The sequence below is a fragment of the Rosa chinensis genome, chromosome 5 (assembly GCF_002994745.2).
Source record: "Rosa chinensis cultivar Old Blush chromosome 5, RchiOBHm-V2, whole genome shotgun sequence".
NCBI lineage: Eukaryota > Viridiplantae > Streptophyta > Magnoliopsida > Rosales > Rosaceae > Rosa > Rosa chinensis.
This window is the reverse complement of record NC_037092.1, coordinates 15,759,860-15,778,137: the sequence shown is the minus strand read 5'-3', so window position 1 is coordinate 15,778,137 and position 18,278 is coordinate 15,759,860. Positions and strand designations below refer to the sequence as shown.

Genomic DNA, 18,278 nt, shown 5'->3' with positions numbered 1-18,278 from the left:
TCAATTGCTATGAATATTCAACCTTTGTTACAAAAAATCATCCCAAGCTTTTCTATAATTATATCTAATTATTTGATTTGGCACATGGAAGGTGGGAAGAGAATGAGATTGAAAGCTCCAAACAGAGGAGAGCGAAGAAGATATAGAACAATGCTTTCTTTAGATTTAGGAGAAAGTATTTCCATTGTGTGAAGAAGACAATCGAGGAGGGAGAGGAGAAACTCTCTCATCTATTTTGTGAGCCAATGATCTACAATATTTTGATTAGAGTTTTTCTATTTGAACCTCTAAATTTACTTACTTGACCTCCGATGATTTTTACGCCTCTTATCAAATTTTTAAATACTAAATTTACTAGCTAAATCTCACTAAAGTTCCTTAAATAACCTCACTCATATAATTTGCAAACAAACTGTTATCTTTAAAATAAAAAAATTAGGAGTGTGGTAGATTTTAGTTCGTGGAACGCGCTAGCTCACGCGCCTAAGAGAAAAACTACAATCTTCCTCCCTGTCCCGCGGTGAGCCCTTTCGCCGCTGTCAAACGGGACTTTGTTGGCCCTGTGTGGGTTTGGAGAGTGCTGGACTCCTTGATTGATGTCTGGTTTGGATCGGAGAGATTTCGATAGCAGGGTGTGAGGTGAGGAGAGGGGAGATCGAGATTGCTGTTGGGTTCTGGTGTGTCGATCGATGGTCTGTTTGGCGACCTAGCTTGGTGGCTCGCGTTTGGAGGTTGCGTGGTGGTGCAATGGTCCTGGTGGCGCAGCTCGGATCTAATCAGACCAGTCCGATATGGGTTAGGTCTTGTCGATCTGATCTGGGGATGGTTTGGTTTAGCAGAGACTAGGCGTTTCCATGGCGGAAGGATGGCAAACTGATGTTGGGTGGGGCCGTGGTCATGGTGGCAGGGCTCGGGTCTGATTAGATCAGTCCAATATGGGTCGGTCTTTTTAGATCTGATCTGGGGATGATTTTGTTTGGTAGGGGGCGCGTTTCCATGCTGCGGTACGGGAGGCAGTAGGATGATGGCGGCGGTTCTGGCGACGCGGTGCAGGCGGTGGCAGTGGTGGGGTTGGGCCAAACTTGGCTAGTGGTTTGGATCTCCCTTGGCTCTTGGGTTGAGGTTCTGGCTTGGGTCCTCTTTTTGGGCCTGGCCTGGACTGGTCTCTTTATTTATGCTTTTATTTTTATTTATCTTACTTGGTTAGTGTTGCCTTGCCTTCGGCGTGTTTTTAATTTCCTACATGTATTGTGTAAGACTAGTCAGGCTACATGCCTGTGTATGCACTCTAAGTGCCTTGTCTGCCCTAGCAAAGAGACTATCTATTGTTAAATGGTCGCATTCTCCTAGTGGCAAAATGAAACTAAGTGTCGTCGGAATTGTTTACCGGCGGCAATATAGTAGGAAAGCTGTGATTTTGGCAATTATGCTTCGTTGTAATTGAGTTATCTTTCTGTTATGTCACCGCATTGTCAAAGCAAATGGAGTAGCCTATAGTGCACTCTTTGCTAGTTGGTGCTTGTTAGAATACATGTATTATGTATCGTTTCAAAAAAAAAAAAAACTTATTCATCTTAATGATTTAATTACTCTATAAATCTAACTTACATGTCCATTCCTTAATCAGACAACATAAATCTCTTATCAAAGAATAAAAATCAACAAGAAAATAACATGAACTATTCTGTGGTTTTTTAAAATAAAATTTTCTCTTTTAGTTGTGCAAAGAAAAAAATGAAGATTAATAATTTTTTCTTAATGTTTTTTTTCCTATTTTCCTTCACCTAACGATTATTTATTTAATTAAATACTCTTTTTTTTAGTTTTTTTTATAATTGCTAGCTCTTTTTTTTTTTTTGTAAATATAATGGAAAGACTCAGATTTAGGTCATAATAGAATTTATTTTGTTGTCCCTCACCAATATGCATCAACATGTATATCATATATTTTTTTGTCACAAGATTTTAATCATAGTTTTAATGCTTATTGTGTGTGTGTGTGTGTGAATACTTTAATGCTTTATTGAGTATGTAGTGAAACTAGAAGGAAAATAATAAAGATTGCAATTTGATATTATTGAATTGGAAACAAGTCTAGAGAAAATAAAATTAATATATATTTTTTGTATAATTATTGTCCTTAATAGTCATTTTATAGTATGTTATATTTGTCATTTAATAATTTATAACGGAGTGAGGTCAAGTAAGCAGATTTTGAGGTTTCAATAAAAACACTCTTTTGATTATTGGTTTTTGGGGAGTTTGGAGAAATAAAAAGTTAATGAAGACTTTTTATCATTCCATATGGTCAATTTTCAACAATTTTATAAAACAAGGTCATAATTCAACTTAAAGACTCATAATTGGTTATTCAACTTTTTGGGTGCTTGAAGTCTAGGGTTACCCTATGCATTTCTGTTTCAATCAATGGTTTAGTTTGTCTCTAGCTAAAAGCTAGCTTGCTAATACGGTAATACCTAATTAACTCATGAAATTAACATTACAGTTCTGGGTATATGCTGTGGATCCACAGATCTGCAAAGAGGCTACAGAGATTGATCTTCAATCTTTGTGACCGATTGGACTAGCGGATTACATATATGCCATAAAACTGATCGAGTCCTTAATTGGTCGTTCTTCGAATGAATGCATCATCGAGTCCTCATGTTCATGAAGCTGGAATTTTATTGGTAAGAATTAATAGCATGAACATAAATTTTGGACTATTGCATATCCTGGACTTTTGCAACAAGTTGCAAAGTTTTCATACAAAAGGCTTAACCCTTCTATCACGGAAATTTATCATTGTTCAATTCTGACGGGTTAGTGTGAGCTTATCCATACGGTTATGCACGCTTCGAATAAGAATTCATTTTCTGAAAGATCCTGGCTTTCGTGCTTAATTTGATCGGTCTCCGAGATCCCTTCAATGACCTATGTTGTGTTGAAGAGATGTCTATATGATCCGATCGATTGCGTAAAGCCGCGGTAGCAATGGAACTGGGGAAAGTATACAGAAAAGACAGTTCTTTTATTATATTAGCATTTTCATTATTATTAGATTAGTATTAGTTAGTGATCTAGGCTATCTTAAGGAATGAAGCCCTCTATCTTAGTATAATATAAATTACATGGCTATACATGTATAATACGTTCAGATTCAATTATTCAAAAAGTACGATCAAGTATGTTTTGATTGAAAAAAAAAATACATGCAGATATGATCCGGAAGTATACAGAATTAACGAACAAAAATATGTAATTAACGTTTAATAGTATACATTATTAGGCATACAATGTTTTATAGACCCGTACACATAGATCGACTGTGCGAGTAAGATCATCTTTATGACATGAATCATGATTGACATCTTAAGAGAAGATGGATCAGTGTAAGCGGTTCATTCATCAACCGTGCCGATATGCACGTGGTATACCCCAAGGGCCTGGATGAATCTTGATTTGCTGATGAATTGTACTGGTACTTTCGAATTCTGCATTGACATCGATCAAGAAAATTGATTAATAATTTTTTTAAACACCTGAATTCCTGAATGCTAGTTCAATAACAAAGAAAGATTTAAACTGAGGGAAAGAGACAAACTGCTTTTCGAAAGTTTTGAAACTCTGGCAAATGCTATTTGCTGTGAACACAGTAATAAGAACAGCAGGAATATGAAGGGAATCAAGTAAGCAACGGAGCTACTGCAGGTTTTCTTTTGAGCCATATCGTATCATACACGTCCGTACTGATAATGAGTATAAAGTTTTATGGCTATTTCACTTGCTTAGAGTGTGTATATATATAGAAGATGCGAAGAACACCACAGCTACAGTAAACTTATATTTTAGTCAAGGTCAAGAGGTTCTTTGAAGAAAGGTCTTTGGTGTGCCACCGATTACAATTATTTATTTAAAATTTTACATCTGGAAAAAAAATACAAACAGTACCCAAATTATGGGCCACTAATAACTTTCGTACCTCAACTTCAAAAACTATCATTTTGGTATCTGGACTTTTCACCCCGACCCAAGATTCATACCTAGGATCCACTTTGCCGTTAATGGTGTTAAATTTACAAGGGTAAATCTGTCATTTCACTGTTCATCTCTTTTACCATGGTACTGTTTTTTTTTTCCTCTCTTCTTGAGAAGAGAAAAAAAAAATTTAATTTTTTTTAAAAATGAACAGTACCATGGTAAGAGAGATGAACAGTGAAATGACAGATTTACTCTTGTAAATTTAACACCGTTAACTGCAAAGTGGACGGCATGTATGAATGTTAGGTCGTGTTAGATAATCTGGGTACTATTGTGATAGTTTTTGAAATTGAGGTACGAAAGTTATTAGTGGCCCGTAATTCAGGTACTTTTACATCTATATTGTTCTTGAAAGTGTCTGGTGAAATTTCAAAGGTGTGTCCCTCATTCACACTTTTATTAGCCTGCCACACAACACACATGGCTGCTACCTGAGGTCGCTGCTTCAAGCCACCGATCTACGGCGGGCCTCTGACAGTTTTTAATTTTATTTTATGTCTCTCTTTTTTTTCTTTTTTTTTTTCCAGGTTTCTTTTGTTATTAAAAACATTTTTTTCTTTCTTTCTTTTTTTTTAAATTTCTACTAATGTCCTTTTTTTTTTTTATCGGGAGTGAGGTAGAAAGCCACGTTAGTTATGTTAGTAAGTTAGTAACACACTCACATAGTCAGTATTTGGACCGAAATCCATGAGAGTATCCCAACAAAACTAGATTAATTTCTCGCCGCAGTCGCATGAAACCGAAGCTTCAAACCTGCTGGCCACAAACTGGTGAGAGTTGGGACTTGAAATCTAGACATGGGGTTCCATACTAGGCAGCTCGACCAACATTACCACACCATGTGGTTTACTATGTCCTTTATAAATTAAGAACCATGAGGAGAACCATTTAGTTTTTCCATCTTTTATTTTTCTGCATTGTACTTGGGGGTACTTTTTTGTCCCATGTTTTTGTAATTTTAGCTTTTTCATTAATAAAATTTTATGATAAGGGGACGGGCGGTGGGTTTTCACAGAGTGGTAGGCCCCTCTCCTTTGGGATTGAGGGTGGGACTTGTTTCCTACATTATCTACCTTCGAGGAACTAATATCGCCTAATCCCTTATCGGTTAAAAAAAAAAAAACACAATATAGATTTTTTTTTTTCATTTCTTTTCAATGCCATATTTGGGTTAATTTGTTATAGAAAGAAAATTCGTATGAATTAAAGAAGAGTTTTTCTATTGGAACCTCCAAATTTACTCACTTGAGCTCTATGCTTTTTACACCTCCTATCAAATTTTCAAATACTTAATTGCTCATTAAACCTCACTAAAGTTCCTCAAATAACCTCACTCATATAATTAATTTACAAACAAACTAAGATCTTTATAATATGATACAAAACCCTATGCCTAACCCTCTGCCTCTCGCAAGAGAGTTTCCCCGTTGGCCTCCTCCCTTAAGGGGCTACGGTGTGTGCCTGCGATTAGGAAGAAAGGATCAGCCTTTCTTTATGGTCCATATCTCGGTGTCTCCGGCGGGCTTCTCTGTCGGAACGCTTTGCTTGTAGGCCTTAGCCTACCTTTTCCCCTTGTTGCGACTGTCGAAGTTGATGGCAAGGTGAGTGATCTGGTCCCTGATGGTGTCGGTGTGGATACGCTGGGTATTGATGGCATGGTGCGTGATCTGGCTGCTGATGCTGGTATCGTGGATACGCTGGGTATTGATGATGTGGTTGACTTGGGCTTTGACCGGATCTTCTCTGGTGGAGATGTATGTTGGCGATTGTGGGAGCCAGGTATAACTAACGCCACCCTCTGGCTTACAGAGGCGAAGTTTGATGCTCAGGTACTGAATCGGGCTTCCGCTATTGGAGGCGGCAATCTGATGTTGGTGAAGGATGGTGGTCTGGTTTCGCCTGGGAGTGATCTGTGTCGGCTTGGTAGTGGTGGCTTGTTAGTGGAATTGTACCATTACTTTACGGCGGCGGCTCGGGACGGAGATGGTGGTAGTGCAGGTGTCACCCATTGGGCAGCGGTAAATCGGAGCTCTAACCCTAGCGGTTGGTCTCCTGGCTTGGGCTTTTTGGGCTCAGTTTTCTTTTGGGTGTGGGCTGGCTCTATGTTTTGGGGCTGCTGGAGTAGGGTGTCTTGGGCCCTAACTATATGTTACTTTATTTTTTCAGATGATGGAGTTGAGGGTGATTTTTCATCCTCTTCTCCTAGTGCTCTTTAATTTTTCTTCAGGTCGCAGGAACTATTAACTCTGTTGTTCTTTTAAACCTTCGGAGTTCTTAGTTCTTGTTTAGAATAAAAGTGCGTAACTTTAAAAGGTGGGTGTACTTGGGGTATTTGGTTTCTTATTCTATCTTTAGAGTAAGAATTTAGAGTACTCTGTAAACGACGTTTTATGACGACCCTTAGGGGTACGTCGTTTTTGTACTGCTTGCTAAATTATAATGAATGGATGACCTTTTTACTCAAAAAAAAAAAAAAGATCTTTATAATAAAAAATTAGTCATTTCAATGATTTAATTACTCTATAGATCTTAATTACATCTCCATTCCTTAATTTGACAACATAAATCTCTTATCCAATAAAAAAAAAAAACTCAAGGTATTGAGTTTTAAAAATTAATAAAAATAAAAGAACTTGAACTATTATGTGATTTTTTTTATTTACTTTTTCTTTTTTAGCTGTTAAAAAAATAAAGATTAATCATTTTTTCTTAATGTTTCTCTATTTTTTGTACCTCATGATTAATTATTTAAATATTTTTTATTTTTTTTTATTTGCTAGCTCTTTTTTTTTTCTTCTTCTTTTTACAAATATAATGGATAGATTTAGATTTAGGGCATAATACAATTTATTTTGTTCTCCGTGACCAATATGCGTTCAATATGCATATCATACATTTTTATCTTAATCATAGTTTTATTTCTTAATAAATATATATATGAATGCTTTAATGAGTATGTAGTGAAATTAGAAAATGAAAATAGATAGGGAAAATAATAAAGAATGCAATCTAATATTATTGAATTGGAAAATCTAGAGAAACTAAATATAACCATTTTTTTGATATAATTATTGTCCCTAATAGTCATTTTATAGTAGGTTATATATGTCATTTAATAATTCATAATAGAGTGAGGTCAAGTGAGCAGATTTGGAGGTCCCAATAGAAACTCTCATTAAAGAAAGATATTTGGCTGAATTGTATCTCTATTCATTGATCAACATAAATATATACAAAATGGTATTCTTGTACAACACGAAGATTCCTTATGTTTAGGAGAACAAGAAAGGAAAAACAGCCTATGCTAGCTATACAATCAAAACATAATGATATTACAATCAAGGTAGAATTCTAGGCTATCGAATCTTCTTGATACATAACCAAATTAAGCATACTTTCCAATACTCCCCCTCAAGTTGGAGAGTGTATGTCAATAACTCCCAACTTGCACAATAGAGATTTGAATTTTTCTTTCCCCAAAGCCTTGGTAAATACGTCAGCCAACTGTTGTGATGATGCAACATGCCTAGTTACAATTTTACCTTCCAGAATTTTATCTCTAATAAAGTGGCAGTCCATTTGAATGTTCCTAGTTCTCTCATGAAACACCGGATTCGCGGCAATGTGCAACACCACTTGATTGTCACAATGTAAAATGGCAGGCATATAAACAGGCAAATGCAAATCCGCTAATAAATAACGTAACCAAGTGAGTTCACAGCAAGTACCTGCCATGGCCCTGTATTCCGCTTCTGCACTTGACAATGACAAGGTCTTTTGTCTCTTTGTTCTCCATGAAATTAAAGAATTGCCCAAGAACACATAGTAACCAGTAGTTGAGCGGCGAGTGATGGGACAACTGGCCCAATCTGAATCGCAAAAAGCTCTCAAATTTAATGAACTATTAATTAGAGTGCAGTAGTAAACCTTGGCCTGGAGAGGATTTCAAGTACAGTACAACTTTGAGGGCAGCCGCCATATGTTGTTGGCATGGTTCATGCATAAAGCGGCTTAGGACATGCACTGAGTATGTAATGTATGGTCTAGTGATCGTCAGATAAATCAATCGGCCTACCAGACCCCGATACGCTGCTGGATCTCTTAGCGGCTCACCCTTGTTCGAAAGTTTACACTCCTCCATTGGAAACTCGACTGGTTTAGCTCGCAAGTAGCCACTGTCCTTTATAATTTCTAGTGCATACTTCCTTTGAGATAAGTGAATTCCCTTCTTTGAACGTGCTATCTCAATGCCCATAAAAAACTTCAACTCTCCAAGGTCCTTGATACGAAACTGTGCATGGAGGAACTGCTTGAGAGCATGTATAGATTTTGTGCAATTGCCTGTAATTATAATATCGTCCACATATATCAAAAGAGTAGTGAAAGAATCACCATCTTTACGAACAAACAACGAATAATCTACTTTGGATTGTGTAAACCCCGCATGAATAATGGCTGTAGTGAATTTTGAAAACCACTGCCGAGACACTTGATTTAATCCGTACAAGGATTTGTTGAGGCGACATACAAGGTTCTCCCCCTGTCGCCAGAGAGTAGGAGGAGGGGACATATATATTTCTTCATGCAAATCTCCATTAAGGAAAGCATTATTAACATCCAATTGATGTAAAGACCAACCGAAACTAGCAGCAATAGCAAGGAGACAACGAACAGTTACCATTTTTGCGGTTGGGGAAAAAGTGTCATGATAGTCAATGCCGGCTGTTTGGGTGAATTACAATCAAAACAGAATGATATTACAATCAAGCTAGAATTCTAGGTTATCGAATCTTCATTGATACATAACCAAATTAAGCAAATTTCCAATATGAATATTCGCCTCAGACCTCTAAAATGTTAAGAGCGTCCCTAATGGCACGTTAGCCGTACTAAAGAATTACTCTTTTTTGAAATAGTGGCTTCTTAATTTTTGGGTACACTACTAGAATTATGCCATCAGACATCATCACTATTAAATCGGTCAGAATTGCACGCGATGTAAAAGCCATGCTAACATCAATTTATAAAATATCTGATTTCTATTGTTATTATTAACATCGGTCGTCAAATTAACCGATGTCTAAACTTTAGTTCAAAAATTTTTCAAAAATGCGGAGGGACTAAGTTAAAAATTTTGGAAACGCAGGGGGACTAAACTTTCATTCCCTCCAACACTTAATAATTTTTTCACTTTGAATCAAACTTTCGCACTCTCGCTTTCCCTCACAGCCTCACTTTACAACAAAAGAATAACTCAAACCCTTCTGTCCTCTCCCTCTCTCTCTCTCTCTCTCTCTCTCTCTCTCTCTCTCTCTCTCTCTCTCTCTCTCTCTCTCTCTCTCTCTCTCTCTCTCTCTCTCTCTCTCTCTCTCTCTCTCTCTCTCACACACACACACACACACACACACATCTGGATCTAAAACCACCATAACCACACACAGCAGCTCCGCCCTAGGTATGGAGGAGCTTCTTATTCAGTGGCTGCACCGGGCCCGATTCTTCACTGAGAGTCTCCAACACAGCCCACCGAGCCCAATCAACCTGATCCGACCGGCTTTTCGAGATCGAGATAAACCCCTCCGTTCTCGAGACCCGATCCCTGGTGGCCAGTATGGAGAACCACTCGTCGAGCCCAACACGGCGTTATTTAATCTCGTCCTCAAGGCTATGCACGGTGGCAAAGAGTCGGAAGTCGCTAATGTTGAGTACAGTGAATCAGTGGTTGATTGATCTTGGAACTCCAGGGTGGTTAAGATATTTAAGTTTGAAGTGCCATGAATAGAACAGATTCAAGATCTTGAGGTTTGTATTTGTACAGATTTCACCAAATAATTTCTTGTTTATTCTTGGTGATTGATTTGAGTTGAGTATTTTCATTTGGATTTCATGCAGAATGATATGATGAAGTACTTCAGAGAGGATCTGCATAGGCAGCTTCTTAGTACATATTTTAAGAAGCAAGTCGATGGGCTTGAGATACTGCAGAAGGTGTTTTCCTATGACTTTTATTCTCTTTGATTTATGTCAAATATGTCTTTGCCTAGCTTTGAAATTCATTTTCTGTCTCTACACCAGGCACTTCCTAGAAAGGAAATTACTGTAGTTCTGGATATACTGCCTAGGTGGTTTGTTTTACAATTTTGTAAATCGAACATAACATCTCTGTTAAAGGTATGCTATTTTTTGTGCACATCTTTTCTTTGGTTTCCAATTTTTGGGGTCTGTACGTGTATTATATTCTAACGAATTGCCTATGCTGTGTTTCACTGGTGCTGGAATTTCTTTGTGACCTTTTTGACATGTTTACAGATGAGGCATACATGTATAGAAGCTGGAATTTTATTATCTTGTTGTGAACTTTGGTTAGTAACTCAGCATTGGAAAGTTGATTGCATGAGCTTTATAGATATGGAATTGGATTTTGGTTTTATTTTTTATTTTCCCTTGATGTTGAATTGACTTAGATGATTTGACATTTTGAATTTTATTCTTGAATTGTTTTCTTGTAATCCTTTCCTTCTTGGATTGAAAAGGGATGAATGAGTATAGCTTTATGGATTTCTGCCATTAATCTGCCTTTCAAAGGGCTTGTTAGACCTTTCAATAAAGAAATTTGTTTCAGAACTTAATGTTTCAATATTTGGTTGTTGTAGTGCTACTGGTGTCCCAGAAGTGTCACCATTTCTACACATATAAAGATATGATGCAATATGTAGAATATGCTCAGAAAAACCAGCTTTCGATCTACTCACCATTAAGCTTTATCTTCTTTTTGCTTTTCCTTCTGTAATATTTTTAGCCTCGTTCATTTTCATTGGCTAATATTTACACCAGGGATGTGAAACCTCAACAACGTCCCCTAATATCCTTTTAGTTTTGACCTCAGAAGTTGCTCCTAATAATCTTGTACTGGAGCCCTCATTTATATAATCTTAATGAGAGGGGGGGGGGTCCATATGAATAATAGATGGTTTGAAATATTGTGTTTTAGTTAGTCTTCAAATTTCAAGACAGGTAAGTTGGGGTTTTCTTGTGAAACTACAAACTTTTGTCTCGTGTATTTATATTTCTTCATGATCAAAAGTCTGGTGCATTGTCATGATCAAAAGTCTGGTACATTGTAATTCTTGCAACCTTGAGAGCCTTCACACTACTGTCCGTAACATATCTGGAAAACAAACTTCCTTCATATTATCAGTTCTAATGTATTTTGGAGGAGAGACTTGCAGTTGGCTTTCTATTCTTTTGTTAAAACTGTTACTTTAGTAAACCTTTCCTCAAATTAAATAATATGATCCTTTTTTTTTTTTTAGGATAACTAAATAATATAATCCTTTTGCAGTTTTATTTGTGGAAGGTCCTTGTGCATGCATTAGCTGACATTGATTTACACATGTATGTAGGATTTTCAGACCATGAAAATCAGAAAGAAAGCTAATTGGTCCCCCAAGGAGAAGTCACTTTCTAGGGGAGAGTTGAAAGACACTGCCCTCTTATCGGGGTAAATTTCTGAACTATTTTTTGAGACCTTATTCTTTATTTCTGTTGTAAAATAAATAGATCGATCATCTGTAAAGAGCTTGCTATGGTTGAACCTTTATATGAATGACATAGGGGACAAGGTAGAATTTTCAAGTTGTTAACTATTGTTATGTAGTTATATTAGCTCATATAGTCATATATTAGCTCAACCTTATCTTTGTGATGAATGATAGCAATGGTAACAGCTATAAAATGTTCATGATAGTCAGTGGTCTTGCAAGTGGAATTTAACAGGAAACATTGCATTTCCATGTTTGTATTACAATATACTCTCTTTTGCAGGCTTCTCTAGTGCAAAGTTGGAAGATCTCAAGACTTTTTAGACAATATGAAAACAATGTGAACCATCCATATGATTTCTTCAGTCTTGCAGCACACCCAATTTGCACCTTTTTGTGGTAGATGAAGTGACTGCAGCAATTGCATGTGAACAAAACTACAATAGTAATTGCTAGGCTAGCCTTGTAGTAGGTTAATTGGGGTTTGTATTTTGCCTATTTTGTGAACCGTCAAGGATAATGATTTTAGATATAATACTCCAATATTCAAATTACGTACTATTGTCAAATATGGATTGCATTTTATAGCAGCAACTACATATTTTGTTTACATCATACTCATCTAAAGAACATGATGTCTATACATAAAGTTTAAATCAGTTATAACCATAAAAACATATGTCCATTAAGAGAAATACATTAGTTTCAAAATGAAAATCGATGTCCTATTAACCATAAGAGATCGAATTACTATGTTGGAACCGATGTGCCACAAACTAGTGCACAGCGTGTTTTAGATAGAGATCGATGTCTAGTATAAGTATTGTCATCGTTGAAGATTAGAAAACCGATGTGTGAAACAATATCAGTCATCGTTTTTAAATGAATAACGATGTTAAAATGCGTAGTTGTGCTGTAGGATCTATATTTTTTTAAGCATTAAAGGCAATAAGATGAGAGTTTAACAATATTTAAACATACAATTTGTTATCATTTAAACGTATTTACATCTATTTATAATGATAGCTGATGTGTATACTGATACCAAACATCGGCTAAAAACCGATGTCTGGATTTTCTGGACCTTTCTCATCACCCACTAAGACATCAGTCGGGATTTTTTTTCTCATCGGTTTTTGGCCGAGTCTGAGGGCATTTTTCTAGTAGTGGTAAAAATATGAATAAATTAATCCTATCTCAACAAAATTTTCTTGTGATGAACGTGAGGAGAGATTATTGGGTTAGGACAGTTCAATTCCCCAATCAAGTCATTTTCTACAATTTCATCAAATGCATGTCGACTTATTAGTTCCCCAAGCAATGAAAAATCGTGTTGTCAAAGTCTGACAAATATTTAGACAAAACGATTTGTCATTGGATTTTTCTGGCGGATTAAACAATAATTTCATTAATAGAAATAAGATGTACACACGACCGGGCACGCTGTCTTTATTAAATCAATTTTAGATATGACAAGTTTGATGAACATTATTGAACAATACAAGACAATGAACACGGTAGTACGATAGGTCTCTGGTGCGCCACCAATACGGTAGAGAGATAGGTCTCTGGTGCGCCACCAATAATTCATACAGTTACTATTCAACTGCATGCATGACTTTTAGCCATGAGAGTTATTACTTCTCGTATACTATACTCCAGGAATCAATTGGATTATTGGAATGCTAACTTCCTGTCCTCATACGAGCCATGCCGTCAACTCATTCAAAGCTGTGCGTGGAATGAAGACTACATTCAGCCCTCCGTTTATCATTCAAGGTGTCCGAGTTGCGGTCAGGAATCAATTGGAATACTAACTTCCTGTCCTCACATGAGCCATGCCGTCTACTCATTTAAAGTTGTGCGTGGAATGAAGACTTCATTCACCCCTCCATTTATCATTCAAGGTGTACGAGTTCCAGTCATTTTAATCAAATCTGAAACATACCTCCATTTATCATTCAAGGTGTACGAGTTCCAGTCATTTTAATCAAATCTGAAACATAGCTGTAACACAAACCATGATCGTCAGAAGCTCACGAATACAAAGCATGAAATCTCATTTGTAGAAGTTCCTAAATATGGAAATTTCTATAGTACAGACCAGTATGTCATACTCACATTTACAAATGTGACAACAAATTTACTGTCATTGTGGTAACTTGAGTCATATTTTGTGTAATCTTAGTTCTATTAATGGTAATTACACTACTACGACCTTGCTACAAATTTTGAACAAATTTGTTGTCAATATTGTAATTTTAGTTTAACTACATGTAAATAGTGTAAACGAATGTAGTAACTTTGTCCTCAATATTATAATTTTGATTCATATAAATTGTAATTTTTGTTCAAATAGATATAAAATCAATGTATGATAAACATCACAGTATCATAGTTTGTCTCCCTGAATATAACCAACTTTTATTTTTTATTCCGCTAGCTTAATCAATTACCACAGATGCAAATTTACATTTTGACAATTTACAGGAACTTGTTTAACAAGTCCCGAGTTTCCCCACGCTCCCTCATATGACCATATTGGGTAAGTGACATGCGGACGAAATTTAATTAGTTCTCATCATTAAAGTAAAAAGAAAATTATAGATTAACGTCTAAAATTTACACCCCATGTTGGCGATAGTCTAGATGAATTTTTTTGTTAATCGTAATCCTATGACTCAGCTGCCATGTTGGCTTTGTTTCCATTTCTATTTTGTTGACTCAACTCTACCAATTTTCATTTTCTTGCATTCTGAATATACTCTTTTTTTTTTTTTTTGAAATAGAAGTTGAATTCATTAGATCAACAGCAAAAAAAAGTTGTAGTCTACCAGAGCTTACATAAGAAATCCGACAAAAGCCAGGGTAACCTACTTAAGCTAAAGCTGGTTTAAAGATCACTGGGACGCTCATATTTAAGCGAGAAAGAAAAAACTTTGCCTCCTAAAGAAAGAAATCATTCAACTAGCCCACACTTGCAAGACACTAGAAACGTCATAGAAGACTTATAAAAGTTAATCCAACCTCACACAAACTCATACCCTAAAAAATTAGGGCTCAGATTGCCTTGATCTGAGCCCCCGTAGGCCCAAGCCCAAATCAATACTTGCCTAGCAGGAAAAGTCCCCTACCCCATCAGCCCAAGGTTAAGCCCAGGCCCAGATACCCAGGCCCAAACCCAAGTCAACAGAGGAGGAGCATCGCTGCTCGCTGCTCCTTTGCCACCACAGCAGTCCTGTCCTCCGGCGGCGCACCATTCGAATAGCTCTGGCGGCCAACTGTTCCAACTGTGCATCACCATCTCGAGCAAAGACCGACGAAGACTCGGCCTGCTACACCCCTAGAACGCAGAACCTTACAGCAGATCCCCACGTAGTCCGTAAAAGCACGTCACTGCCTCACCCAATTCAGCGACCACCAAGACCAGTCCACGCAGTCCTTCTGGAACCAAGACGTTAGCAAGATGAGAAACCGTGTCACACCGCAGTCACTCCTCAGGTCCAATATACCGCAATCGTGCAACGTCCACAGGTTAGAGAGATCCAGCAATCCACCCGCCCAAATGTCACAGATACCCAAAGCCGACAACGCGGGGCGACGTACCTAGACCGGAGAACCGTTGATCTGACAAGATTTGACGGAACTCTAATGTGCTCGACAAAAACCTAGGAGAAGGCGCCATTTTAATCCTTGGTTTATGCCTTGAATGTACTCTTTTTTTTTTTCCTTTTTTTTTTTGAATCAAAGGAAATAATTTTATAGATAGAAACTCAATAGAGCTTGGTTACAAGTATATTTTAACACATCCAGATAACAATCGTAGAGTGTTAACAAATTACTAGAAATTTGTGTTAGCCTAAGGCTAGAGTGACCATTACATACCCTTCTGCTGCCATCTACAGACAGAACAAGAAGATGTGGTAGTACCCACGGTGGTACATAGAGATAGGTCCACTCATTTTGACGTTTCATGCTCCGCCATTATAAAATAACTTGAATCCTCCTTCAGTACTACTCCAGACGATTCAATAGTACCACTTATGTCAACGTAAACATATTTGGCTAGATCAAAACTTCCAGGATCCCAAATACGAAACCCTACCAGATTAGAGCTCATATGTTTGGCCCACAAGAGAGCCCAATTCCAGCAAACCTTTACCCATTTAGATCCCAAACCTCCATGGGGACCCCAATCATATTTTACTTTGGGCACCCAGCATGGTTCGGGCACCCAATCAGAACCCGGCCTCTGATCTCTAGCAGCACAGCTGCGCCATTGCCATGCAATCATTGGAAGCAGACTCCACCACCGCGCACTCTGATCGATGCGTATGTCTCTTCATCCTCAGTCTGCATCCCCTTGAGTAATTAGGCTGCATCACTCCCAACCTCCCATCATAGTTGAATGCAGACATTCTCTCCTAATTTCGAAGACCTGCTGCAATGGCATGCAGCCTGCCACTACCAGTCCAGCCCAAACGTCTCCTGCTCCCGTCCTTTATGCCAAACACTAAAAGCTCGTTTCCATCTATGATTTGCGATGTCAATCACCGCCATCTTTTGATCTAGATCATATATATGGCTGCCTCCCCATGGTTTCATGAAACAGGCTCCTCCAAACAAACGTAGGTCTATCTTGAGCCGAGCTCTACTTGGGCGAATCCAGGACAAACAATTTCGCACCCACCGAGCCTTGGGTCTCCCCAGATTAGACCACCAATCTATCTCATTCACATCATCCACTGCATTCCGGGGAGAGTTAAAAGAGATGATGAAGGTTTGAGGGTTAGATTGGGTGGTTTCCACACGAGGTTGGCGTTAGAGGGCCATCAGCAAATGGCTTAGGACAGAGACAAGGAGGCCAGGCTTTAGGAGGCTAGGGTTGAAGCGCAGAGCCATTCTAAGACAATTTACAATATTGAATATACTGTTATTAAATACCTTAAGTGTGAACAATAATATTTTTAAACACATTGATTTGTAGTCTTGAATTCTTGATTAATTGGAATTTAGTCAATATTTTGAGATTTTTGGAAAAACGTAACAATAGCAATATTTGATTAAATGTTGACTTTGTTGGATGTCCTATTAATTACTTGTTTTAAATTTATAACAAAAGTACATTACAACCATCACAGACGTTCATGTCATGCTTCATTCCAAAACGTAAACTTTATAATTTTTTCCAGACTTCGTGATCTGCAATTATGATTTTATCTAATCACAACCATTGACAAAAATACTTTCATATCAGGCAACATCATATGCCAATTCAAAACATAAATTTTATAATTAATTCCATGATTTGTACATCTAAAATTATGATATCATTTATCTTCCGTTTTGTTGTAGAGAAACTGAATTTGAGAGGAATTTGCTGTGTATTCTCATTGATAATAGGGGCCTCCTTATATAGAGGATTACAATGTATAGAATCTCACTCATACAAGAAAAGTAATTGTACATTGAATAGGAATCTAGATCCTTCTAATTTAACCCTATTACCACTAGAGCAAGTAACCTAGAGTTTGGGCCAAACACAAATTAGGGTTTACTTGAACACTCCCCCTTGTGTTGTCTAAATGCGGTGCTTCTCTCGTTGCCTCGTTAAAAACCTTGCCGAGTAACAAAAACCCAGTGGGACAAAAATAACCTCGGTCGAAGGGAGAAATGAGCACAACACACCCTTCACGATTAGAGACAAACATGTAGACATCTCCCCCTGATGTTTGCGTCTCCTCCTGATGACTACGATCATGGGAGTTCAGATAATTTCCGCAAGCCAATTCTTGCCACATGTTTCTCGAACGTGGATTTGGGCAATGACTTAGTAAAAAAGTCTACCACATTGTCCTCAAATCGAACTTGGTTCACTTTGATCTTGAGGAGCTTCTGTTGTTGCTGATTGTAGAAGAATTTAGGCGATATGTGCTTGGTGTTGTCGTCTTTGATGTAGCCTTGCTTCATTTGTTCAATGCAAGCAGCATTATCCTCATAAATGCTTGTTGGCTCATCTGTGGTAGACTTCAGACCACAATTGCTTCGAATATGTATAACTATGGACCTAAGCCATATACATTCACGAACTGCTTCGTGAAGAGCAATAATCTCTGCATGATTCAAAGAGGTAGCGACTAAGGTCTGCTTTGTAGACCTCCAAGATATCGCGGTCTTTCCCATGGTGAAAACATAACTAGTTTGGGAGCGACCTTTGTGGGGGTCAGAGAGGTACCCAGCATCAGCAAAACCTTCCAAAACACTATATCATTTTGGGATGGGAGAGGGAACGCAGTCCACCATATGCGGCGTCCCTGACACTAGATGGGTCCGAATTCATCTTCTCTCTGTAGGGATAGAACAAGCCCATATCGATCGTACCACTTAGGTATCGAAAGATATCTTTAACACCAGTCCAATGGCGCCGTGTTGGCAGAGCTATATCTAGCTAGCAAGTTCACAACGAATGAGATATCCGGTCTTGTGCATTGTGCTAAGTACAATAATGCGCCTATTGCACTTAGATAGGGCACTTCTACCTCTAGCACTTCTTCGTCGTCATCTTTTGGACGGAATGGATCCTTCTTTGGATCAAGACTACAGACGACCATTGGGGTGCTTGAAGGCTTAATCTTGTCAGTGTTGAAACGCCTAAGCATATTTTGGGTATAAGCTGATTGATGAATCAGGATACCA

At 37.7% G+C, this 18,278-nt stretch overlaps 2 long non-coding RNA genes across 2 annotated transcripts; one reads left to right on the top strand and one right to left on the bottom strand.

The window, feature by feature from the left end:
- Positions 1-3,255: 3,255 nt before the first annotated feature.
- LOC112168394 lies at positions 3,256-3,761 on the bottom strand. The gene is made up of 2 exons (XR_002924227.2): positions 3,605-3,761; positions 3,256-3,494 (listed from the first exon to the last, which is right to left on the bottom strand). It is a non-coding gene; the product is annotated as an uncharacterized LOC112168394 (long non-coding RNA).
- A 5,723-nt stretch (positions 3,762-9,484) lies between these two features.
- LOC112167745 lies at positions 9,485-10,214 on the top strand. Its single transcript, XR_002923910.2, has 3 exons — positions 9,485-9,843; positions 9,934-10,029; positions 10,117-10,214. It is a non-coding gene; the product is annotated as an uncharacterized LOC112167745 (long non-coding RNA).
- Positions 10,215-18,278: the final 8,064 nt, after the last annotated feature.